The sequence below is a fragment of the Centroberyx gerrardi genome, chromosome 6 (genome assembly GCF_048128805.1).
Source record: "Centroberyx gerrardi isolate f3 chromosome 6, fCenGer3.hap1.cur.20231027, whole genome shotgun sequence".
Lineage (NCBI taxonomy): Eukaryota > Metazoa > Chordata > Actinopteri > Beryciformes > Berycidae > Centroberyx > Centroberyx gerrardi.
This window is the reverse complement of record NC_136002.1, coordinates 28,637,976-28,664,992: the sequence shown is the minus strand read 5'-3', so window position 1 is coordinate 28,664,992 and position 27,017 is coordinate 28,637,976. Positions and strand designations below refer to the sequence as shown.

Below are 27,017 nucleotides of genomic sequence, written 5' to 3'. Positions count from 1 at the left end.
TTTGTCAATTAAATCAAACTTTGAAACATTAATCTTTCTTTACAGCTGCTGTGAGCATTACAAAGTCATTATTTTATTATTATATTATATTATTACTTTGTTCAGTCCAACTAAAATGACAGCAAAGCATGTTAGAGACAATATTGCTAACATGAAGACTGGCTAATAAACAAGTCAGTGCCCAGTCTTGGTGGCTGGGTATTTGGACATTGGTGTGTCAGTTTGTCAATTAAATCCCATTCTGAAACATGAATATTTCTTTATGGCTGTTGTGAGCGTTACAAAGTCATTATTTTTGAGTCTGTTCAGTCCAACCAAGGTGACAGCAAAGTATGTTAGAGTCAACATAGCTAACATTAAGACTGGCAAACAAAAACCCCCAAAAATATGTTTATTACAGGTACGCAGACAATAAAAATGCACATGGATTGGCTGGGACAGGAGGGTAAAAATGTCTCTCTTTGTGGGTTTGTAGACATGCAAATCGTGCATACGCCCCACCCCATCATGTGTATCTATAAGACACACAAACTGCTTCTGACATGAAAGCACAATGAGTTTACACAGACACTAAAGACATCTGCGTCAAGACACATGCAGAGAAAACAGGAGGGGTGTTTACATTGACATACAGCTAATGAAAATGAGGTCAAGAGAACACCAGACACAGCCTACTTAACATGCAACTTAAACAATTTAGAACTCATACACAACTTATTTATGAAAACGTATTTAAGAGACCAAAAAAATACAGTTAGAACTGGTGGGACACGCCGCTGCTTGGGTGGGGAAAGGTGCTGCCTTAAGATTTTTGCTTGAAAAGTTAAAAATGAGCTTGGCAACAAATATGTATAGAATATTACATACAATCTAACTGAAAAGTGCTACTTTTATATCAAAATTAGCTTGGCCCCCACAAGGTAAGTGTTAGCTTAGTCAACTAGCATAGGCTTCAGCAGGATAGACTTTTGTTTGTGGATCTGAACTATGAACTATGGACTCTACTCCTGCACACCTGATTCAATTAAGGTGTCATGATAATGTGTGGCCTTTAATTGAATCAGTGCAGGAGTAGAGTGGGATTTTGTGTTTCCCTGCAGTCTGGATAGATGGAATATTGAGCAGGTGTGGCTTCATAGCCAGGGGTTGTGCAAGAAGAATAATAAGTAGACAGACGAGGTTGTAAACATTCCATCACAGTCCCTGTTATATTTTGTTTGCATGTTCATAAGTCTAGTTTGTGTTGCCTATGTGTGATTTTATCATGTTAAATTCCAACAAGTAGCCACTATAGCATTTATTAGGGCTCTGTTCAATAAAAAAAGTTAGGTCATGGGATATTGAGTTATTGGGGAATATTGAAATGGCTGTTTAATAGCCTAGAGTGTACACAAAGCCTATTTGTTGCTGTTGGGTTGCAGTTTGTTAAGAAACACATTTGCAATGTCCATTTTTTTCTTTTTAAATTTGGCTCTGAATCTTTTATTTTTTAAGTAATGTTACTTGTAAGGTCAAGTAATGTCACATTTAACTCAGGTTGGTTTGCAAAATGACATGCAAGAATATTTTACTACTGTTCTATTTCACTATTAATGTTAGGAGAAAAACTATTAAATATGCCAAAAATCATTTTAATAAAGATGTTTTAGATGTGTACGCATTTGTTTTAGATCTGTCTCATTTTTCCCTGTCAAGATAACAGTTTTTTCACTGTGTTTTTAAGACAGTAGCAGTAAAGAGAACTGCAGCCTCTAACACCAGTTAGAGCTGCACTAGAGTCTTATGTAAAAATACATAATTAAATACATTAAATACATACATAAATACATAAATTAAACACTAGAAGTACAGTATATTATCTACATCCTTATATACACATTCTATTTGTCTTTTTATTATTTCATTGTTTTGTTAAATACTCAATTCTGATTGGCCAAAGAAGGCATCCTGGGGTCTGTTTTTTTTTTTTTCTTAATAACAGAACAGTTTCTAATCATATCACTCCGCAGTCAAGCCGCCCCCTCCATGTTGTTGTTTTCTAATTAACTAGCGCCGACTTGTGGCACAAACAGCTTACTGCAGACAAACACTCGGCTGACTGCGGTTAGAAACATGGAAGATTTTACCATTGAAACCTTTGATTGCTGGTTGGAGACTGAATGGTTTTCTAACTGCGTTTCTTTATCCGTCGGTGACTGTCACCGCACCGTATCATTTCTCACAGCTACATACCCGTATGTCACATACATCCAGTGCAAAAAACTGTTGCTGTCAGAAGTGGGATTCGAACCCACGCCTCCAGAGGAGACTGCGACCTGAACGCAGCGCCTTAGACCGCTCGGCCATCCTGACTGTCTTTACCTGCTTGTCAGACAGACTTAAATGGGCATTCAGTAACGTGCCGTATTAACGCATATATTTTTTATTATTAGTATTTGATCGATTGTGTGTGCGCGCATGTACACGCAGCACGTGAGAGAAGCACAGGCCAACATCTTCACCAGTAATATTTGTCTATGTCACGTCATAGTTATGTCTTCTTTTTCAGATACATTATCCACCATCCAAAGCCCACTGTCTAAGTGCAACTCAAATATAGAAACCATCCGACAAAAACACTTGTTGCTGTTGGATTTATTATATGATACACATAATAATATAATATAAATATAATATATAATAATATAATATAAATATAAATTATATATGATACACACGTAATAACTGACTTCATGTGACATAATCCAGTGGGTTTCAGTATTGTGCGATCATGACTCAACAGTTTGCAGGTTTATGTTCCAACCAAACACTACAGCAGTTGCTGCAGTAGCTGATTTTATTCATTCACACGCGGCATGAAAACCTACATGCTACTGAGTTACAATGACATAAACTGACAGTCACTGACATAACAAATTCCCCCACAATACACTCCTACTACAATTAAGCGTACATCATTATTTTGAACATGAGAGGAGGGTGCACCGTTCCTGGAAATACTGCAATACCAGGTCGATGCGTGGAGTGGACGGAGCAAGCCCCTATTCCATCTCCCTATTCCAAAAATCAATTTAATATATGGTCCCCGGGTAGGGGACGTATCAGATATTAAACTGATAAGAACAGATACTACACTTGATCTTAGCCAAAAGGCCGAGAAGCGATACCGTTAAACTGACTGAGGTAAAGAGGTCATTCTCGGCGATATCAGTCTGACTGACGGGTTTGGACCGAAATTATAACTTTAAGGTCATCCAAGAAACAACGAACAAAGTCCACTGACAGGTAAACGGTAAAATGCCATATATCCACAGGAAAAGATGTTATTTTTAAGGAACGAGGGGCTCGCGAATGCAGCTTCTAGGCTCGTCCTGGTCACGTGGTGCGTTCTAGTCCAGTAGGAAACAGAAACATCGGAGGAATCGAAATCCCATTTACAGCTACGTTAGCAGGAAATGTGCGTATATTTTGGACTCATCTGAATGATAAAGATGCAACGTAACTGTGTATCTGAACAGAACAGTCTGCTGGCGAATAAATTATATATTTTCCGTACGATCCAATAACTCACTTCACAAAAACAAATGGAGCTCTAGCAGTATCTAGTGGAGAATCAAGCTAACTGCAGTGTGGTTTGCTTGTTGCACAATTAACCAAGTCTGGACGGAATTTCATCATGTAACCTAACTGCAGAAACGTGCTCTCACTAAAATAGACATATCAATGAATTGATAGTGTATTGTAAACAGCTTGCACGAGGAAATGTAAACCAGCACAACTATAGTTTATCTTACTCAGGCAGGAAGGTGTGAATTGCACAATACGATGCATGCTTCACGGTCTACAAACTCCATGAAAAAATCAAAAGGGCATGGAGGTCAAACCAGCTACTGACCGTACTGTTAGGCAAGCGTTATCTTTCTCTGCCACCCCGATGAAAACAGAGTTTACGTTATATACATTTTGCAGCGGCGGCCCGCCACTGCAGAATTATTGCCCGCTGCTTCAGAATTTTATGAAATGTCATGAAGTCGTAATTACACGACTCTGCAGAGGGCTTTTAATTTGAAACGACGGATACAGAAGTGGCGACACGTGGCGACACCCGGCCGAGGCGAGAGGGAGAGAGAGAAAGAAGAGAAAAAGAAAGAGAAGAGAGAGAAAGGTAGATTAAAAGGCTGCGTTCACACAGCATTTTTTGATGTGGAAAAGGCGCTGCCTGGAGCGCTTTTTGTGAGGAGAAATAAAAAGCGGATCACGGCAACGTCACCTGACGTTAGCTGAGCAGCTGCTAGCTCACTAACCAGCTGGTTAGCACTTCTAACAGACAGAACAGTGTTGTGCAACAAGCAAAGGCTTACCAGATATTTCCAATACATGTCCAGTATAATCCATACTGCCTTTAAGATCGCTGTTGCGGTAACGGAAATTCACTTATTACAACGTCCAATTTCTCCACCGGCACTTTCACTTTCTCCATATTTGTTGTTGCTATGGAAAACGACCAGCGTCTCTGTCATCGCGATTGGTCGGCTGGGAAAAAGCGGTTCACGTCACCCGGGCTTTTCTGAAAAGTTGAACATTTCTCAACTAAAAAAAAAAAAAACATTTCTCAACTTTTGAAAGCGCTCCATTCTGACGAAAAAAACGCCGGCTGCAGCGCTTTTCGGGAGCGGCCACCTTTTGTGCGCTGTGCGATATTTTTTTTTTGTTTTGTATTAATTGTATTTTTTCAGGGACTATTGTGCTGCCTTCAAGGTGTTGGACCCAAAGCCAAATGACCACCTATCCTGGGACTCCTGGAGGACCACTGAGGCCATTGTTTCAGATTCAACTTCCGGCAATTTGGCCAACACCTGCGCGTCACGAAAACAGTTTAAAGACGAGATGAAATGAAAAATGCCTTTTTAACCCTTTTAGATCACATCCCCGGTCATACTGTGCACCTATTTAACAATATATGCCAAAAAAAATACCAAAAATCAATTTCATTGTATTCTTATATCAAAATTCAATCATGTTTTCTTCCTGTAAAACAAAATATGCCGTGTGCTTACGTAAGCATGCCCGTAACTAATTTCAACCAATAATATCATGACATCCACCCATCAATCAATCTTCAACTTTTAGCCACAGAGCTAAGAGGCTAAGATTCATTAGTTAGCTAGCTAGCAACAGCACACCCACTTTTCAACGTTCAAATCAAATTCCTCCCAACGTTATGTCCCGCCTGTCTTTCCTGTTTCACTCGGAAATACGTCACGATACGGAAGTTAGATACTCTCGAAATTTCATCTCGACTTTAATGAGGACATTGTTGTGAAGTTGGACTTGTTCCACTGCATGCGGCAGTTGACCAGAGAGTGTGTCTCAGAGCACCATACTATACTTTGGGCCTTCCTCTATACAATTCTCTATACAAAAAATGATATACACATTTCAGACTGAACTGATGTAGATTCTAACCTGCCTCTGATGTGAAATTTTGAATAACTAATGCAGCAGTTCAGTTCCATGGACAGGGAAAGTAAAATTCATTACCAAGGACAGCAGACAAAAAATGCTGCAATCTGATTGGCTGTCAATGAATTACAACTATCCGCGGCTGGCCCGCGCCCGGCACCCGAGAATTCTACCACTGAACCACCAATGCAAGTTCTGTGGGTCAATTGGACCCTCACAGCCTGACTGACAGGCAACTGACGTGTAGATTTCTATTTAAACTTGTTGTTGTGGTTTTCCACTTTTGACTGAAAAAAATAAAGTATTTCTATTCTACTTCTATTCTGTTTTCCTGACATTTAAAGGTACAGGAAGAAAGTAACTGAACCACCAATGCAAGGTCTGTGGGGATATTTGACCCTCAGAAGTTGACTGACATAGCCTGGTAAGACCATCCTGATCATGTGACCTCACGTTCTGTTTCGCTCCACGGATCAGTCTGGACTTCTAGCCGCCCACATCGATTTCAGTGGGCGGGAGTACTTGCCTTGACAGACAAACTCCTTCAGCCAATCAGCGAATCCAAATTCAAATCCAGTTGGAAGAATGGCGAGAACCTTTTTTTACGCCGAGAAACTCCGCTAGTGCATACTGTTGTTCTTGTTTAATTGTTGTTATTGAGTCTATTTCTGCAATAACTGCACTTATGGCTGTGTTTACTCTACAAACGTTAACGTTAACGTTCATTGCTTCGGGAGACGCCATTACTGTTTTGCCAGCAGTGGCCTGTATTTCACGTCATCAACTACGACGCAGTCCCTGATTGGCCCGGTTACATTGTAATTTCAAGAAATCGATGTGGGTGGCTGGAAGTCCAGACTGATCCGTGAAGCGAAACAGAATGTGAGGTCATGTGATCAGGATGGTCTTACCAGGCTATGACTGACAGGCAACTGACGTGGAATTGATAACGAGTAGACTAAACTTTTTCCACTTTTGTGTCATTAGTCTGTTCATAGCAAATTTTGATATTCGTTTTTTGCATTGTTTTTGCAAGTATATTCTATTGGTCTTTTCCCCTGCTGAATTGTATTCCTTTTGGTGCTGCAACAATGTAATTTCCCCAGGAAAGTTATAAAAGTTATTTTGTATCTTATCTTGTATTATTACATTATTTTATTTAAAGGATAAGGCTGGTGTTTTTTAATGCATTTCTCGTCCATGTAGCCGATGCCCAATAAAGCCATGTCCCAGTAGCCATAGAACTCCATTGTATTAAAGAAACTATTAAAAACACGTCACAGAGCCATGCCGTTGCTCTGGGCAACATATTTCATCATTGCGATGCACCGGGCCAGCCGACTTTTTCCTCAAACAACTTTATAAGCCGACCATAAACACGTTTTCCATCTCAGGAAAGTAGTTCCGTAACACCGAAAATAGTCCCCAGCGTAATGAAGAATTTGTTCCCATTTGAATTTGATTTCGTAATAACTACAGTAGCCTGACTTTCCATGGTAACAGTTAGCGATTTTTAAAATTGAGACTATGTCTTTGTGAGCTGTATTTAAAGGTTTTTAGCTTACAATTGGAGCTAATGACTTCCAGTTTAAAGGCTAAAAATGGTACATGGGAAGTCGGAAAGTAATGGGAGTAGAGCAAATGCATTGTTTATTTTGTTATTTTCATAGGATTTGTTGATGATAAGAAATGTATTTAAAAACACCAGCCGTATCCTTTAACTGCTTTGTTAAATACTCAATTCTGATTTCCAAAGAATGCATCCTGAGGTCTGTTACTTCTTCTGTTTAACATAACAGACTGCTGTTTCACATCTAATCATATCACTCTACAGTCAAGCCATCTGCTTCATCTTATTGATTTCTAATCAACTAGCGCCACCTTGTGGCACACACAACTTACTACTTGGTTACTGCAGACAAACACTTGGCTAACTGAGGTTAGAAACATAGAAGAGCCTGCCACGCGGGAGGCCCAAGTTTGGTTTGCTTGCTAGTTGGTCAGTGAATGGCTTTCCAACTGTGAGTTTCTTCACACATTCCAAAAGGAAGAACAAGGAACAACACCAGAAAGAACAATTCCTGCCTTTAGAACAATAACACACTGTGATAAGTACAAGTTAGCAAATGTAAAAAGAAACCTATTTTCCTGTTGTTGTAGTAGTGACAGTTTCCCATGACATTTGCAGCAGCAATGGCGTCAGTCTCTCCTAAAGTTGGCTGCTGGTTTGATCATCTGGTTGTTGAAAAAGTTTATTGCATTGGCCGGGAATCGGCCAATTCCCGGCCAATGCAATAAACTTTTCAACCTCCAGATTATTAAACCCTTAGACCGCTCGGCCATCCTGACTTCACTTACCCCAATGTCAGACAGACTTAAAGGGGCAGTCAGCTATATAATAACAAGTTAAGTTTGTAATTTAGTGCTGCCATTTTTTTAAAACCCCCTGCTCCTGGTCAAACGCCAGGCAAAAAAGCATCCAAGCAAAGAACACCTGAAGAAAAAAAATAGGGTGCAGACGACTATGAGAAAAAGAGGAAAAGAGCCTTCTTACCTCATTGGTTAGAGCGGTGGCCGTGGCTCGGCTGTGATAAAGAAAACGGCCAAGTCTACTGTAAACTATGCAGATCCATGCCCGCATACGTTAACAAGTGAGTCAAGGTGGAAAAGTTGTGACAGTAAGGTTGAATACAAAGTTTGTAGCGAGCTAGCCAAACAGAGGGTGATGCTGTAGCAAAAACGTAGCTTTCCTTGCAGAGTTGCCACACACCGGTGAGCCCAAGATAACGTTACCCTGTCAGTGGCTAATGTTAGCTTGGTAAACAGTTGCCACCTAGCGATTTTTTAGGCTAATGTTACATAGCACCAGACTTCTAGTGAACAGGGAATCAGTTGACTTAATCCTAATTATCTACTAGGCTAAATACATCTCCCCAAAATAGTTATACAACAGTTACTTATTTATGCCCATATTATTATTTTGGTCTATATTTTTTTAGAGTTTACAATAGTTCTAACCATCATTGAACACATATACACAGTGATAAGAACCCTTACATGAGGAGAAAATAAATTTAATGTTAAAATAATGCCGAAACAACAAATTATTTCAGGGCCAGTGGCTTTAATGGCAGGGCCAGTGAATTTGGAAAGTTACTGGCCCTGAGAGTCAGTGGACATTTTTGCTCATTGTCAACCCCTGGTTTCAGTCATGTGAGATCATGACTCAACAGTTTGCAGGTTTTTGTTCCAACCAAACACTACAGCATCTGTTTTCTGATTTCATTCATTAATGCACCTTGAACCAGACGGGGGGAAATGATTAGTAACTAGTGTAGTGTTTGATTGACATGAAAACCTACATGCGACTGAGTTACAATGGCACACATCTGAGAATCACTGGCATTACCCATTCCACGACCTTTCCTAACACCACCCACAAATGTATTCTGCCAAAATGCCGTTGAAAAATCGTTGCACAAATGGTTCAAACTTTAGTTGATGAGGGAAACACCAGACTCTCTGAATCACTTGACAAAATCTGGAAAGCTGGGGGGACACGATTCTGGAACCAGGCTAGGAAAACCTACAAACCTAAATTGAAATCTGCTCATTTCCACACATTAGTTGCCTGTCAGTCAGGCTGTGAGGGTCCACTTTACCCACAGAACTTGCATTGGTGGTTCAGTGGTAGAATTCTCGCCTGCCACGCGGGAGGCCCGGGTTCGATTCCCGGCCAATGCAATAAATGTTTTCAACCTCCAGATTATCAAACCAGGAGTCGACTGGAGGATAGACTGGTGTCAGTGCTGCTACAGATGTCAAGGGAAACTATCACTTCTACAATACCTATAAGATGAGGTCTGAATACCAGAACAGTTTTCACACAACTCAGGGCTGTACAGTGCGACATATATGTCGCACGTGCTACGAAAAAATCGGTCTGTGCGATGAATGAATTTACCGCAGTAGCACCCGTGCGATACAGTTTTGCGTGTGTGGCGCCGCTTTGTTTGTGTGAAGTGACGGTTTGTGTGTGAGTTGAATCGATGGTGCATCGCTATTCTACTTGCTAGTTGTAGTCTATCGTGCGATTAAAAATCATGTCCCCGGCTGCGTAGAGTCCATACATCCAACACCAATTCCTACAATTCCTAGGGAACAATCCCATAATTCCTATGCGGTTGCATAGGAATTATGCAACCGCATAGGCCTCTACGCCGTTTCCTCCGAGGGCAGTGTAGCACCCGGACAGTCTACAGCGTGCACACGCTAGAGTTATATTGTAGTTCATCTTCAAAAAAGGCAAGCGGTTGCAAACATGTTTTGATTTAATGACTAAATAATTACCTTTACGAGATGAACGTGAAGTATATTGTGAACTTTCTACGCCGTCACTCAGAAACTAACGTTAGCAGAGCGGAGCAGCGATCAGCAATAACAAACGAGACCGGCTGGCCAACACACACTGCAGCATTAAACAACTTAAACCAACTCTGAGGTGAAGAAAATAACTCTGTGCTCAGTCTGTTTCACCTCAAAAACCCTGCGCCCACTCAGCGTCTTGGACAACGATGGCTTTCCCCGGAGAGAACGGTGCAGCAGAGAGGCTGCTCTCCACTGTGGCGACAGAACGTTAATAACAACACACTCTGCCTCCCCCTCATTTTGTTATTCTCATACAGGCAGGAGACTGTAAGATGCTTTCAAATTAATTTATTCATTAATTAATGCAGTTAACTTTTTAAAGTAAAAAGGCTGAGGACCATTTATCTTAATTGCCAATTATGTTTCATATTGTGTTTCAGTGGACTAAGGACACCAGTGAATGGTTTGGCACACAGTATACTGGAGCAAGAGACTGAAAATAGTGCCCCCTTTTCTATTCATTCAATCGAGAATCGGTTTTGAATCGAGAATCGATTCTGAATCGATCCGGACACCCAAGAATCGGAATCAAATCGAATCGTGAGATTCCCAAAGATTCACACCCCTAATTTGAAGCGTAATATATTGATGTTTTGTATACAGTTGTTATGTCCCTGCAATTTACCATTATGGGCAAATAAAGAAAATGTTTGTCTGAAAACATTTCTTGTTAAGGTTTGGATTTTGTGTGCCCTGTATGCAACATTAATGTCCTTTGCCAGTCACATACCTGTTTAAGTGATGAACTGCACTACTTGTGGTTGTTTTTAGAGATGGTAACAGACATTTTATACACGTGCTACAATTTTGTGGCCTGTGCTACAAAACTATCAACCTCTGTAGCACCAGTGCTATGTGCAAAAAAAGTTAACGTACAGCCTTGCAACTGAATACTGTTTCACATCTAATAACACTCTACAGTCAAGTCCACTATATCTTGTAGATTTCTGATAAACTCAATTCCATGTTTTACCCATTGGTGACTGTTCACCCTCTGATGATCACAGTTTACCACCGTATCATTTCCCACAGCTACACATCACATACATCCAGTGCAAAACTGTTGCTGTCAGAAGTGGGATTCGAACCCACGCCTCCAGGGGAGACTGCGACCTGAACGCAGCGCCTTAGACCGCTCGGCCATCCTGACTGCATGTGCCTAACTATCAGACAGACTTAAAGGGGCAGTCAGTAACATTAATGAAGCCCACTGTCTAAGTAGTCTCAAATATAAAAATCACCCGACAATGTTAGGGAAATGTTAGAATTTAACAGCTGCAAAGGCAATAAACTTCCACTGCCAGTGTTATTCATAGCCAACACTGGCAGGCTGGGAGTTATTTTTGTACTAGCTACAGACTGGCTGACAAGCTAACTTAGCTCTACCAGCAAATCAACTAAATGTGTCCAAGCAGGGCGCATTTTCTGTTTCATGGCTGCACTGAAGCAAAGCTGAAGAAGTTAAAAACTATTTAAGAAGGGGATATGATGTTGTTGCTAATACTTAATTAACCTATAACATAAATGTATGAAGCAAAAGGTTCCTGCTTACTCTCTCTCGATGCCAACAGACTGGACACACCCCCAGAATTATTATTCTTTCTGTAATTAAAGGGGAATACCACTCAGTTTAACATGAACACACACAAACACTCAGCTGACCAGCTTTTGAGTTATCAGCTACAGACTAAACTCCTTTCTTGATCTGATATAAACCCATAACAGAACAACTTGGAGAGTGTGACATGATAAACTGTAGTTAAACATTACTGTGGGTTGTTTGTTGTATGTTTTGCACTCATTGCAAGTCGTTCTGGATAAGAGCATCAGCTATATTTCAAAATATCCATGACAAGATATTTAGCTTCCACCATAAAAAAGAAAACAAAATAATTGTGCCTAATTAGTGGAATATATTTTTGCAGGCATTGCTGCATAGTTTATCTTAGTATATTTTGTTCGGTAGATTTGTCAGGAAAACAAGGGATGGAGATATTCTTGTGATGGACATTTTCGGAATATGGCTAATTGGGTACAATTGTTTTGTTTCCTTTTTTATGCCGCCGTGATATCCATCAGCGTCTTATTTTAGTTGCACTCGAAACTGCCGTTTACCGGTCCAAATCCCCAGGGCGTCCCGAATCTCCTTCATCCCCGGCAGCACTGTGGTGTATCTACCCAGGAAATATCTTATGGTCTCCTTGGTTATCCATGGGTTATTCATGTGTACAGTGACTATACGATGACCATTCCGACACAAGGCTTCAACACTGAAATACTTCAAAGCGGTGTGAGCTAGCTTAACGGCTAGTCCTTTCACCTCCTCCTTCTTCGACACTGTAAAGAACGACACATCATAAAACCTCTCCAACGTATTCTGTTGTAGGCAGAAAACTGACACGGTCCTTCATCTGTTCCTCCACACTCATCCAAGAAACACGCAGCGTATTCTTCAGTCCGGACACAGCCGACTGCTTAGTAGCCGATGTCGCCGTCGCCACCTGGAGTGATCGCGCGAGACCTTCACTTAAACTTGATCTTAGCCAAAACGCAGAAAAGCGCCGGAGACTGAAGACACATCTCTCCAGGTTACACCTGGACCCCACTTGAAACATGTCAGTTGCCTGTCAGTCAGGCTGTGAGGGTCCAGTTCACCCACAGAACTTGCATTGGTGGTTCAGTGGTAGAATTCTCGCCTGCCACGCGGGAGGCCCGGGTTCGATTCCCGGCCAATGCAACAACTTTTTCAAACTCCAGATTATCAAACCAGCAGCCGATGGGAGGATAGACTGGCGTCAGTGCTGCTACAAATACCAAGGGAAACTGTCACTGATACAACACTTTAATGTGCTCATTCTGCAAAAGCTGAGGTCTGCATAACCGAATGCTATTTCACATCTAATCATATCACCCTACAGTCAAGTCGACTCTATCTTGTTTTGTGATTTACTCAATTCCATGTTTTACCCATTGGTGACTGTACACTGTCTGTGGATGTAGTATGGGAGACTGTACACAGTCACCAATGGGTATTATCACAGTTTACCACCTTATCATGTCTCACAGCTACTTGCCTGGTTCCACCTCCAGTGCAAAACTGTTGCTGTCAGAAGTGGGATTCGAACCCACGCCTCCAGGGGAGACTGCGACCTGAACGCAGCGCCTTAGACCGCTCGGCCATCCTGACCTCATGTACATCATTACCATATTTAAAAGGGGAGTCAGTCATGTATTCATCAATATCCTTCAGTGAACGGTAGTTAAAACAACATGGACAGGTATCTGGCACTACCTGGCTTAACTGTAGTTGACATAAATAATAAAAGTCACATTTTTACAACAAAGAGGAGCGAGCTATATCACAGCAGAGATCCAGCAGATATGATGGATGAAATCAATAGGAAAATAGGTTTCTTTTTACATTTACTAACTTGTACTTATCCTCATCACAGTATTTTCTAAAGGCAGGTTAATCAAATGTGTGGAATTAGTTTCAATAGAGTTTTGATGGTGCTGACTGTATGAATGTAGTGGCCATTTCACACTTGGGTACCAACAACACAACAGCCCGTTGTTCCAGCACTAATGGAGGTATTTGAAACTGTCTGTTTTCATTTATCAGGTCAAGTTTTTATAGTTCTAAAAACGCAGGTATTTAACATCTAACTAGATGTATAGGCTTGTCTGTAGATGTAGTATGGGAGACAAACTACAAATCAGTCCTACTTAATTGTACCAGATAGCATACTTGTTTATGTTTGGTGATGTTAAATTAGCTAGGTATATCCTGTTTTTTTCCTCTCGCTGTCGCATAAATTAAGACATTAACCTGGGCGAAAACGTAACTATCTGCTAAAATAATATTTCTCATTCTTGGACCAAGATCATAATTTAACAACCATTTAGGATCACAGCCACCATGAAAAACATTGTATTTTAGAGTAAAAACAAGTAGCCTAAACATCTGTAGTGGGATATAGTGTTACAACCCACTGCAAGTGGAGTTCATTTAAAAATTCTAAATAGTACTTTTTTTGTACTTTGCATTTAACAGATTAGAACCAATATGGAACTAAATGAAATAAAGAATTAATTAGAAAAATAATTTACAAGTGTTGGGCAAAAATAGATAGCGTAAGCAACTGTCAAGACATAACAGGAGCCTATGTTAAAACAAAAAAGGTATGGGCAATAGATATAGCCTAGTAGTTTATCAATTCACTTTAAAATGTGTTTTACATAGGCCATTCTATGTAAACAACCATGGAACATACTGATAACTGAAGGGAAAAAATCTGGGTTATATTTTGATGATCTTACCGTGTTTTTTTAAGATGATTTTCAAATGAGTGCTTCCTCTGTATGGTGGATTTGCATTTTGGACAGTGCCAGTTGCTTCGGGTTGACAACTTCAGCTGGCAGTGACATGGTATGGAAAAAGTGTCTGTGGGAAAAATGAAAACTAATGTGAAAAAATAAACACATTAAGCCAAGAATACAGACTGCTGTGGCACAGAAATTTGCCATAATTTTAACAAAGATGAACAGCTATGGTAATTTTGCTTACCACCATCATCATCCCTGAAGTGCACAGAATACTGTAAATGGACTCTGTTGATATGGTCTCTGTTTTTTTTTTTTTTTATCTGCAATTGCTGTTTTCTATTTTATATAAGTCCTCCAGCGTTGTTAAAGCAGTATTGACCTCTAAATAATAGTACAACTTGGTTTAATTATTGGTATACTGACATTTCCTTAAATATAAAAAATGGCCCAAACACTGTTCAAAATATACATACACCACATGAAATCAAGTGGTTTACCTGCAGCCAACTTTCAACTATAAGGCGAAAAAAAAAAAAAAAAAGTTTTTAGAAAAGACAGATCTGTTGTATTTGTTTTTATTTATTTACAAGAGTCAGAAAGTGACATGCAGCATTTCACCGAGCCAGCAGCTCCTCCCCCCGGTCCGTCCCTCTCGCAGACGCAGCTGCGTCGTGATAACTTGCTGATGTTGTAGCTAACGTTAATGCTAACTAGCATTAGCAAGCATATTCAGTGTTAACTTAACCTGAACGTTAATTTTCGCAATGGCAAGAGTGAACGCACACCTGGGTTGATGAGTGCAGGTCTAGTCGGTAAAGTCAGTTGTTCAGAAAAATACATTTAGCCAACTGTACTAAAACAAGCGCGAATTCGCAATAGTTGCGACCACGTACGCGCATGCATACACGCGTTAGGAACTTTTTGTGGACCAACCGACCGACCAACTGAGCGAGCTATAGAGCTGCTGCTGCTGGTCGCATCTAAAAACTGCATCGGAGTAAAGAGTGTGCAGCACTGAATAATTTCCCCAAGTTGCCAACACTATCATAAATAACGTTATGTTTATTTCGCAACCCCAACGACCAGTCCGTTTAATACTGTCTTCAAAATACCACATGAAATGCAAGTGACTCACCTGCTGTCGTGGCCGCCATGCACCGGTGTGAGGTCGATTAGGACCACAAGACCACTCCAACCGCAGACCATCTTCATCCCAGACCGCTGAACTGAACAACTGGTCCGGACCATAACCGACCACGAGCTTCAGCGCCCCTAGTGGTAGTAACCGTAGTAACCAGTGGTCCGTGTTAGCGACCAGTGGTCCGTGGACAGACCGACCACTGAATTGGGTACAACCTCCTCTCAAAATAATTTGTATAGTGGACTCTTGACACCTTGCACATCGCTAGTTACGATTAAGCAACGAAACTAAACGATGCAACTAAACAAAGACACACTTTTAGTGTCAAAATAACTAGTTGAAATGTAGGCTAACGTTAACTTTCAGTGGAGATGCTAATGTACGACCAAACTTTTAGCTAGCTGGTGAAACAGACTGCCGGTCAGTTATTGGATTATTCCTACCAAAGGTGAACAATTGAACACATCTTTTGGTAAGTTCTTTTACTAACGTTACTTAGATAAGAGGATTTAATTTGGACTGTTTAACGTTTATAACATGATTATTGTCCGAATTTACTGTTTATTAACGTTTATTTTCGCAGCCTCCTGCTCTGAATAGCTCGGTATATGCTATGCCAGCTCCCATCTCGTTGGTTAACAAGTGGAAACCGAAACACTTGATATCCCCCAAAAATAGAAACAAAATCCACTGGACTTAAAACAGTTAAAGAAGACTAGCACTAATTAGAACTGAAGAAGTATCTCCCTCTCCGATGAGTGGTAAAACGTATTCAACTCTTCATTTTAAGTCCAGTGAATTTTGATTCTATTTTTTTGTATTCTTCTTCATCTTACTACCTGGATGACTGTAATAAATCTACACAGACACGAAACACTTGATATTTTCATCGGGGTGGCAGAGAAAGATAACGCTTACCTAACAGAGTTTGTAGACCGTGAAGTATGCATCGTATTGTGCAATTCATACCTTCCTGCCTGAGTAAGATAAACTATAGTTGTGCTGGTTTTCATTTCCTCGTGCAAGCTGTTTACAATACACTGTCAATTCATTGATATGTCTATTTTAGTGAGAGCACGTTTCTGCAGTTACATGTTGAAATTTCGTCCAGACTTGGTTAATTGTGCAACAAGCAAACCACACTGCAGTTAGCTTGATTCTCCACTAGATACTGCTAGAGCTCCATTTGTTTTTGTGAAGCGAGTTATTGGAGCGTACGGAAAATATATATTTTCTTCGCCAGCAGACTGTTCTGTTCAGATACACAGTTACAATGCATCTTTATCATTCAGATTAGTACAAAATATACGCACATTTCCTGCTAACGTAGCTGTAAATGGGATTTCGATTCCTCCGATGTTTCTGTTTCCTATTGGACTAGAACGCACCACGTGACCAGGACGAGCCTAGAAGCTGCATTCGCGAGCCCCTCGTTTCTTATAAATAACATATTTTCCTGTGGTTATATGACATTTGACACGTTTAAGGTTAGCGTACTTTTGTTCGTTGTTTCTTGAATGGCCTTAAAGTTATAATTTCGGTCCAAACCCGTCAGTCAGACTGATATCGCCGAGAATGACCTCTTTACCTCTGTCAGTTTAACGGTATCGCTTCTCGGCCTTTTGGCTAAGATCAAGTGTAGTATCTGTTCTTATCAGTTTAATATCTGATACGTCCCCTACCCGGGGACCATATATTAAATTGATTTTTGGAATAGGGAGATGGAATAGGGGCTTGCTCCGTCCACTCCACGCATCGACCTGGTATTGCAGTATCTCCAGGAACGGTGCACCCTCCTCTCATGTTTAAAATAATGATGTACGCTTAATTGTAGTAGGAGTGTGTTTGAAAAGCTGGGTGAATTTGTTATGTCAGTTGTATGTCATTGCAACTCAGTAGCATGTAGGGTTTTCTGCCAATCAAACACTACACCAGCTGATTTCCACTAATTGTTTCCTCCTCCATGGCTCAAGGTGTGTGAATGAATAAAATCAGCTACTGGAACAAAAACCTGCAAACTGTTGAGTCATGATCGCACAATACCGAAACCCACTGGATTATGTGACATGAAGTCAGTTATTAGTACGAATTCATTTTCTATTAATGCAAAAACATAAAATCACAACAGGAATATTAATTGTAATTCAGAAATATTCCATGGTCTTGAACTTGTAATCATTTGGCTATACTATTGTACTACAGTTTCTGATTGCATCACCCAACCTACAAACAGTGTTGTTACTTTATTAAATTTGAGATATTTGTACTTAACAAGTGGGGTAATGTGTATCATATATAATCATACAATAAATCCAACAGCCTTTACAAGTGTTTTTGTCGGATGATTTTTATATCTGAGTTCCACTTAGACAGTGGGCTTTGGATGGTGGATAATGTATCTGAAAAAGAAGACGTAACTGACGTGACAGACAAATATTACTGGTGGAGATGTTGGCCTGTGCTTCTCTCACGTACTGCGTGTACATGCGCGCGCGCACACAATCGATCAAATAATCGATACTAATATAAATAAATAGGCTAATACGTTACTGAATGCCCCTTTAAATCTGTCTGACAACGTGGTAAAGATAGTCAGGATGGCCGAGCGGTCTAAGGCGCTGCGTTCAGGCTGGGGAACAATCGTCTGTCTAAGAAGGGGAAGAAGAGGGGAGAAGGGGGAAGAAGAAAAGGGAAGAGAAAAGGAAGAAAAAGGGAAAAAATGAAGAAAGGAAAGAAAAAACGGGAATTTGGAGATATTTCTTACTTCTTGCATTTATGGAAGGAGATTTTGGAGCTTTTAAACATACGAAAATGTTGCATTTTGTATTGCATTGTTTTCTATTAGCTGTACGTGGAAGATCGCGGGATCGAATCCAGTCAGCGCCGTTTTCCTTTTCAGTAATTTTTTTTAGCAATTGTTTTTACTCTGATTTATAACATGATGTTCTGTCATTCGGTGTCATCTTAAGATTTATGTTGTCCTTGAGTACCCTGAAAAGCACTATATAAATAAAATGCATAAATTAGTATTATTATACTATTATTATTATACTATTATTATTAGTATTATTCACTTAAATATTTGCTGTTTATATAAAAATTCATAAATCAATCAAATGTGTTAACTATTCTGTGCCAGTGTTTTTAAGTTGAACTCTCCTGACAAAGTACACATAAAAAAGAAACCAAGAAAATTTTGACATTTCAAAATATTTATTTTTCTCAAAAACGCAATTGTAAGAACAGGAAATATATTAAATTCAAATTTTCAAAATGTAAAATATATCATTCAACTATTTACAACATTCAACACACAACTATGTACAACACAAAACACTCAAACTATTAACATTATTTAAGGAACCTCCTCCTCATTTCCTCCAACCACTCCTCTTTGGAGACAGTCTCAGTTTGAGGGCAGAAGACTCTGCCCCTGTATTGACTATGCCCTGTCTCATTTGTGCGGAACTGGCCACACTTCTTGCAGGTGTTTGACTGCACAGTTCGCCTGTATGGCCTCTTTGGGATGGTTCCAGGATCAGCGGCAGGGGCGACAGACAGCGGGGTGGTGCCCTGGACCATTGCTACTGGCTGTAGCATTGGTACTGCCTGCATCATTGGCTGGAACATTGGGGCTGCTGGTAGGAGGATGTGTGGTGCCAACTGCAGGGAGGGTCCAGGCACTGGAGGTGTGGCAAACAGCTGCCTCTTCACTGCTGCCTTGGGTCTGATAGGGTGTAGCCCAACAGAAGTCTGCCTCTGCTTTGCCTGACCTGCTGTGCTCTCTGGCAGCTTGTACTGATGTTCTTCCCTCAGTTGCACAGGTTCTGCAGAGACGGTCCTGGCCTCCAGGAGAGGCTCCTCAGCTTCAGGGAGGGGTGGAGGCAATGCAATGCCCTGGACCAGCACAGACAGCTCCTGCCTTTTCTGTCTGTCGTTGTGCCACTGAATGAGGGTGGTCTGGTTCACCTCCACTAGCTGCAGTGTTGTTCCCTGCATCACCGTGCTATTCCCCAGCACAAGCTGCCTGATCTTGTGGTAGTCCTGGAGGATCAGAGACCATCTTGACAGGGCTCCCCTGCCTTTTTTTTTGGGGCTGGGGTGGATGGTGCAGAGCCTGATGAAGATGGTCTCCACCAGCCGGCAGCAGTCAGGCCACTGAGCAGGTGAGCTACTTGCTCCCAGCACACATCTGGTGGTGCTCTCCACACCAGGAGTGTGGGTGGGCTTCTTAGGTGTTCGGAAGCGGCCACTTAAGAGTCTTGTCTGGTGACGAGCAGCATATACCACCCGCTCCTTGTCTCCCTTGTCCAGGCTCTGCCAAAGCGCAATGATTGTGCTGGCCTGCTGGTTGGTCAGACTCAGGGCTGTCTGACCCCGGAGCTCCACCAGGTACTCCGCCAGCTTGTCCACGTGTTGGAATCCTGGCACGCTTCGGTCGTCAACAGCCTATACAAATGATGATGAGAATTGTTAACAAAAAATTACTATTGCAAAGCTCTCATTTTATGTGTAATTATTGTCTACTGTTGATTTAATAAATATTTGTTGCTCTAATATGTGTAAAGAGTCTGAAAGTAAACATTTAAATAGATGTGTGTCCAACCCTGTATTAACTGGTTTAAAAAATGATCAGATAAAATATAGAATGGCACTTACTATCTCTCTATCTTCATCCTCATCCCGACAAGCAGCTTCAGCCTCTGTAGAGGGAGTGTCTGCTCTGGCAACGTCAGGTGCCAGGATGGAGGAGGCAGAGACCTGGTTAGAGGAGGAGGTGGAGCACAGAAGGGAGGTGCTGGAGATCAGGGTGGAGGAGCCAGAAGCCACACTGGCGGTCAGGGTGGAGGGGGCAGAGGTCTCTAGTGAGGAGCTTGGTGACTGAAGGACCTCCCGGTCTAACACTGTGGGGTCCTCCATGAGGTCGCAGAACCCCTCATCCTCCACATTGAGGTCTTCCAGTAGCTGTGCTGTCTCATCCAAGTCAGGGTGCATCTCCTGCAGTGCCTGACCAGTCTGCCGGAACAGGTACTGAACTCCTATGAGCTCTCCTTAAAAATTGAGATGAAGGGAATAATAAAGTTCAAAAACAGAGACTAAGACTGTGGAAAAATTACTGCAGTGTTATGGATTGTAATATGTCTTACCAGTGTAACGCGAAGGCGGAGAGAACGTGGGGACCACCTTTCTGCCAAACAGTTTCTCGTAGTTCCTGTTAACGCTGTGAACCAGGTCTCCTGTGTAGGTGCGGAGTGATGACTGGCCTGATGGCAAGGAAGCAGTGGCCCGGTCCTGATTCCACCTGTTAAGCCCTTCCAGAAGATATATCTGGAAGTTCAGGCTGTTGGCACTGGTCCCTAAAAATAGATACAACGCTATTTAGGAAACACACAAATACATTGAATATTCCTTCTTAACATGTACGCAATATGCATAACTGACACAAACCTGGGATGAAGCGGTTCAGGTGTAGATGAAAGGACTCCAGAGAAGTGGAGCCTCTGGCACATCTGTAGGTCTTGAGAAGCACACCCCCTTTGGTTATGCTCCCCGTCTCTGCATACAGTGCTACACCAGGGAGGTCCTGGATGCACCTGACATGCTTCTTCTGGACCCGCCAGATGTGCTCCATCCTTTCCCTGTCGAGGAGAGGAACACCGAGGGAGTCGTTGCCACTGTTCCCCATGAGCTCTCTTAGCAGCTGCTCAATGAGGCAGACAGTGGCCTCCTCTCCATGGGTCCTCCTCCGGCAATGGAGAGCCAGCTCCTCCTTTGTCAGGTGTTTGCTGACTTCTCCATCTGACAGTGCAGGCAGACCCTGGGACATAAGCAGCTCCCTTTTTGCTCTGCGTAGCAGAGCAACATCAGCTGCATCCCACTCAAAGATGCATGCTGACAGCCGTGACATAAAGATGGGATACAACTGATGGGCGTCTGTAGTGCATCCCAAGGCGATCCGTCGCATAAAATGCCAGATGTCCAGCCTTATATGGAGATCTGGCCACCCGCTGAACCTGGTCTTCAGCTTGGTTTCCCCAGCCTCAATGCAGCACCCACAGTCGACATACATCACGACAGGGGGATCCACACCTGCCTTCTGGTATCTCTTGACCAGGTCAGCAGCCATCAGGTCCAGCCCAGGTCCCTCTTGAGATGTCAGCACACTGATCAGCACCTGACCCAGCTCATTGCCGACAGAGGTGAGCCAGAGTCCTGTTCCCTTGGCTGTCCCGGCCAGCTTCTTGGTGATCTGCAACACACATGATTTAGAAGCCCTCTGTGAATGTGTGTTACCCAACATGTTTCAGAACAGCAGCATAATTTAAACAAGACTTCCTCTAACCTTTTTGGTAGAATCTAACTTTAAAACTGATCCAAATGTCGAGGTTATCCTGGCCTTGATGTCATCCAGCCTTGTCAGGATGTCCTGGCTGTAAACAGTGAGGAGCCACTTCCAGCTTGGCACCACTGCAGGTTCTGGGGGTTCCTGGAAGGTGATGGGTAGCAGACTGGGGCGGTTCAGGACGTCTACACATTCTGTGGTGTAACGGGCCAGGCGCTGCAGCCACTCCTCGCTGTGGTTCTCTTTCAGCTGTTTAACAACCCGTGTGGGGCTGTTGCCCAGGCTTCGCTCCCGCAGCAGTCGAATAACCCGGATGTCACAGGCATACCTTGGTCACAGCAAGACAATACATATTTAAAAATATTTTACAAAAAGTACATATGAAGATCAGATTGCAAATGCATGTTCAAAGAGAGCTTACTCACTTTTGCGTGAGGATGACCCTGAACTCAGACCGGTGGGCCAGATCCAGCTGTTGCAGGACAGTCTGACTCCAGGACACATGGGTGGCTCTACACTTGGTGCAGGTGAGGGTTTCTGTCACCATATTGTAGAACCTGTCTATGTCCAGAACCTGCCGTGCCCTCTTGTGCAGACCTGCCCCTGTCAACTGATGCTGTCCACAGGAAGGATTGGGACAGACCACCTTCACCTTCCACAGCTTGTAGGGCATCCAGAGCAGGAGAGGATGGGAAAAAAACCTGTCTGGTGCTGGAGGCTGATGGTACAGGAGGCCTGGTGGAGGTGGGTAATACCAGAGCTGCAGGTTGTCACGCAGCTGTGGCTTACCACTGGCCCCTACTTTGAAGAGGGTGGTCGCGATCCATTTACGGTCCTCTGGTGGCAAAGTCTCCGACCACAAACGGGGAAGTTGAACTGGTGATGGAGCTTGCATAGTAAGCATCCTTGAGGGAGCAGTCTCCACAGACAAAGACAGAGATAACACAACATTAACATACTTTCCATTGACAAAAAGACATACAAGATTAAACTGCTGATACTGTATAGTGTACAATTGAATATAAAATTACTTACTGAGACAGTAGCGCATGGCACTGGGGGACTGGCCACAACTGCACCCAAACTGGTCACAGAGGCTGGAGCTGGAGGGTCTTGTGTCTGTACAATCATGCGGATTATATTGTCTTTGTAAACATAATCAATTTTAACTCATGATATCTCATTTCATACAAGAGCTCTATTTGCTACATTGAAATACGGCTTTCCAGCATAATTTTCCAATTAGTTTGTTCTTCTTTATGTGTGTGTGTGTGTGTGGGGGGGGGGGGGCTTTACTGAATAAAATATGGGTAATGCTTTTACTTACTGAGACAGTGGTGCATGATGGAGAGGAACTGGCCACTGCTGCATTGGGGTTGGTGACTGGGGCTGGAGTGACAGGGTCTCGTGTCTGTAAAAGCATTCACCGTGAGTTACTGGAGTTAACGTGTATTAATTTTGTCAATTAAAACCGTTGTTACTTCATTTTTATTTACCTGGGATACTTTCCTTGCCACACTGAGATTTGGCTTGGCAGCAAGAATGTGAGAGCCACCAAATCTTGGCTTGGTAAACTGAAGAAGACAACAAAAGACATGAAAAGGCAGAAATTCAGTGTAAAGCACTGAAAGGACGTAATTGTATTGTAATAATATTGTAATAATATTGTGTTGGGATACTTGTATTTAAATAAATTTGAATGTTTGGAACTTAATCTAAATAATCAGCATATTAATTTTCCATTTACCATCGATAAATTCAATGCAGTCCTTGGTGCAGGACTTGAGGTGGCTGACACCTGAGGCCGACTCTGCCCCAGCGCTCCCTGCTCCGGTCCAGTGGCTGCAGACTGCTTAAGACAACGAAGAAAAGAAGTACAACAGGACTTGTACAGCAGATATTAATTAATGAAGACAGAGATAATATACAACATATATACAAATAGGTCTGTTTATTTATTTTTTAATTGCTGCTTCTTTATTTGATTGGTGTTACCTTCTGAGTGTGAAATCCACACATGCACTTCTGCACCCCTTCCAGCAAGGTAGTCTGACCACGGGACTGCATCGGACATTTCTCAATCTGTAATAGTTTTTGCACATCATCAGCAGACTGTTTGTATGTGCGATTAATTTAACAGTAATGGCACATTCGGACATAGGACAGGGACTCTTTAGTGCAGCTTTTCTTTTTATTATTAAAAGCACAATCTAATACACAAATTATTCCTGAACTGCTTTTCATTGGTGTATGAACTGAAATTTGATTTCGTATTTATTAATGTGTATTTTGTCAAGTAAACCCTCATACCCTTTGATACAGCTCGTGCCACTTCTTCTGCCGAGGAGCTGGTCTGTTGCCCTCATTTGCAGGCCAGACGCCGGTGCTGGCAAATTTTCTCAGGCGAGACATCCACTCTGACTCTGACATGGCCTTGTGCGACTTGGATGACATTTCCTTTAAGTACATGAATTTAATTCTGAATGTTTTGTATCATTGAAGCATTAGTAGCCTATTTTTAAAATACACATAACAGACAAAGATAGTTTATGATGTGACTTACTTACTACAACACATAGGCGTATTTTTATATGTTCAAATAAAATCCTGAGTAAAAATACATCTATTTCCATCATGTTTGTATACTCAATCATGTTTCATCACACCTCATGAAATTACAAAATAAACTGCTTTTCAAAGTTAGGGAGGAGGTCTCAGTCTAAGGGCATTAATTGCTAGAACCGGCTGATTTCAGACAATTTGATCTTTTCGCATTCTCACTTCCCTGACAACTTAAAAACACTGGCACAGTCAATAGCTAACATGTTGATCATAAGAAAGAAATAGCACTTTTTGTGATCTACTACTTAAAAATGCAATCGTAGCATCTGCTAAAGGAACAAATGTAATTTACAGTAAATATAGCTAGCTAACTGTACTTATCAAGCTAACACGTTGATCATCAGAAAGAAAAATCACTTTTTGTGATCGATGTAGTTTACAGTAAATATAGCTAGCTAACTGTAACGTTACTTATCAAGCTAACACGTTGATCATCAAAAAGAAAAATCACTTTTTGTGATCGACGTAATCTACAGTAAATATAGCTAGCTAACTGTACTTATCAAGCAATCTAGAATTAATGACGGAGCACTCTTGAAATCACTCGAAAAATAAAACCACTCACCTAATCTGGCAAAAACGAGATAAAAGCGACGTCCGATGATGAGGAGGGCACTTTGTAGTTCTTCTTTCCACCTTGCGATGGCGATAGTTGCCGCTGAATATTGGAGAGGGCTCCAACATTCACCGGCAACGATTGGCTCAGCGTCCAACATTCTCCAACATTGTCCAACATTTCGGGGCGCTGATTGGCTCCAGGTCCAACATTCTCCAACATTCCAGGCCTGTGATAGGGCGAGCGACTCGCATAGAACAGACGATTAGGCGGCTGCTGGCGTTCAGGTCGCAGTCTCCCCTGGAGGCGTGGGTTCGAATCCCACTTCTGACAGCAACATTTTTGCACTGGATGTATGTGATGTGTAGCTGTGGAAAACTGTGATCATCAGAGTTTAGACATTCACTCATTTGTAAAGAAAGTCACAAAAGTTTCATTCTGTGGAGAAATTAAAAGTGACTGGAAGTCTTCCATGCTTCTAATCTCAGTCAACCACGTGTTTCTCTGCAGTAACCTGTTTGTGCCACAAGGTGGCGCTAGTTAATTACAAATCAACAACATGGAGCAGAGTGATACGATTAGATGTGAAACGGTTCTGTTACTCAGAAGTAACAGACCTCAGGATGCTTTCTTTGGCCAATCAGAACTGAGTATTTAACAAAGCAATGAAATAAAATAATGTAATATAAGATAATATTACATATAGATAGCTTTATTTTAATAAATATTTTTCAGCTCCTATAAAATGTTCACGGATTAGATATTTATCCTTAGAATTGCCTCAGTTTGAATAAAATGACTTGATGCAGGATTTTGTCCAACATGTGACTTGATGTGTTTCCTGGCTATCTGACACTCCTTTCCCTCTAAGAATCAGTTTGCAGCTTCTTACTGTAGCTGTCAATACAACAATTTTGATATTTTTTAAATGAATTGTGCAGCCGTATGCTAGATGGAAACAAATGCTGCAGGAGTTAGCCACTCCTTCAACAAGTGTGTACAGTAAGCACTCACCCCTATTTCAGCGTGTGTACAGATCCCACTGTGCTTTTCAATCTCAAGAACAACAACTAATGACTCCCATTTATTTACATACACATCTCTCAATAATATTAAACATAGACTTTAAACCTCTCATCACCACAATAACACAACACACCAAACTTGTTTTTCTCTCTCTTTAAATACACACAAACTTTAACCCTTAAGATCTTCCTGTATACCTTCTGATACAGCATGTCAGGATAACACTGGGAAGCACAGGAAGCTGAATGAACTGTAGGCCTCTCAAACCTTAAGAAAAAATCCTGCCTAAAACACCTTAACACTGTTAGATCAAGGTGCAAGATCAAGCTATACACAACTGACTTGAATAACAGAAACTAAATGACAACCACACTCAACATAGTGTAAGCACAGTATGAGGGCCAAATGTAATGATTCATTGATGAAAGCAAGCAGTTTGACTGTAACCTGAATAGATGTGAGGACTGAATAAAGGCTGATACATGAGATGATTTATATTTCAATACACACGAGGAGTGCTATACAGTAAGGCTTGAAACGATAACCCTAATTATTTTTGCTTGATATTGTAATTATAATTATTAATGATAATTATTAGTCTTACTGATTTAGGGAAAATATTTCATTGCACCTTTTTACATCTTATGTCAACGTGTTGACCAGTCTTAACTACAGTGGGAGTCCTGAGTAAAATTAAATAAATTATATTAAATGAATCGTAACCCTTAATCTGTTCACTCATGTTTTGATATACGATTACACATGAGTTATTGTGCATTCATGCACATGAGACATTTTGGTACTGGTACAGCAGAAAATCAGAAAAATACAGTAGTATTGAGGTACAAGAGACAAACTCATGTAAACTTACAGTTAACCACTTCAATTCAATTCCAACTCTAACTTAAACTGTAACTAACTTTATTGGCATTATTTATTGGCAAGTTTATTGACTGTTCATCAGAAACAATATTGCCAAAGCAGTAGGCTATATAAAATGTCAGTGAAACGACAGTTTATACATTCAAACCATATTGAGCTGATAAATTATTTGGTATCAAAACATGTATTATACAGTAGAACATGAACACCAATAACTAACGTAAAACAGC

General features: G+C 41.4%; 7 non-coding genes across 7 annotated transcripts; 3 read left to right on the top strand and 4 right to left on the bottom strand.

The window, feature by feature from the left end:
• Positions 1-2,269: 2,269 nt before the first annotated feature.
• Positions 2,270-2,352, bottom strand: trnal-cag (transfer RNA leucine (anticodon CAG)). The gene has a single exon. It is a non-coding gene; the product is annotated as a tRNA-Leu (tRNA).
• A 622-nt stretch (positions 2,353-2,974) lies between these two features.
• Positions 2,975-3,165, bottom strand: LOC139931308 (U2 spliceosomal RNA). The gene has a single exon (XR_011785509.2). It is a non-coding gene; the product is annotated as a U2 spliceosomal RNA (small nuclear RNA).
• Positions 3,166-9,136: 5,971 nt separating this feature from the next.
• trnag-gcc (transfer RNA glycine (anticodon GCC)) lies at positions 9,137-9,207 on the top strand. Its single transcript has one exon. It is a non-coding gene; the product is annotated as a tRNA-Gly (tRNA).
• Positions 9,208-10,958: 1,751 nt separating this feature from the next.
• trnal-cag (transfer RNA leucine (anticodon CAG)) lies at positions 10,959-11,041 on the bottom strand. The gene has a single exon. It is a non-coding gene; the product is annotated as a tRNA-Leu (tRNA).
• A 1,516-nt stretch (positions 11,042-12,557) lies between these two features.
• On the top strand, positions 12,558-12,628 carry trnag-gcc (transfer RNA glycine (anticodon GCC)). Its single transcript has one exon. It is a non-coding gene; the product is annotated as a tRNA-Gly (tRNA).
• A 367-nt stretch (positions 12,629-12,995) lies between these two features.
• Positions 12,996-13,078, bottom strand: trnal-cag (transfer RNA leucine (anticodon CAG)). The gene has a single exon. It is a non-coding gene; the product is annotated as a tRNA-Leu (tRNA).
• Positions 13,079-16,964: 3,886 nt separating this feature from the next.
• Positions 16,965-17,155, top strand: LOC139916895 (U2 spliceosomal RNA). The gene has a single exon (XR_011784887.1). It is a non-coding gene; the product is annotated as a U2 spliceosomal RNA (small nuclear RNA).
• Positions 17,156-27,017: the final 9,862 nt, after the last annotated feature.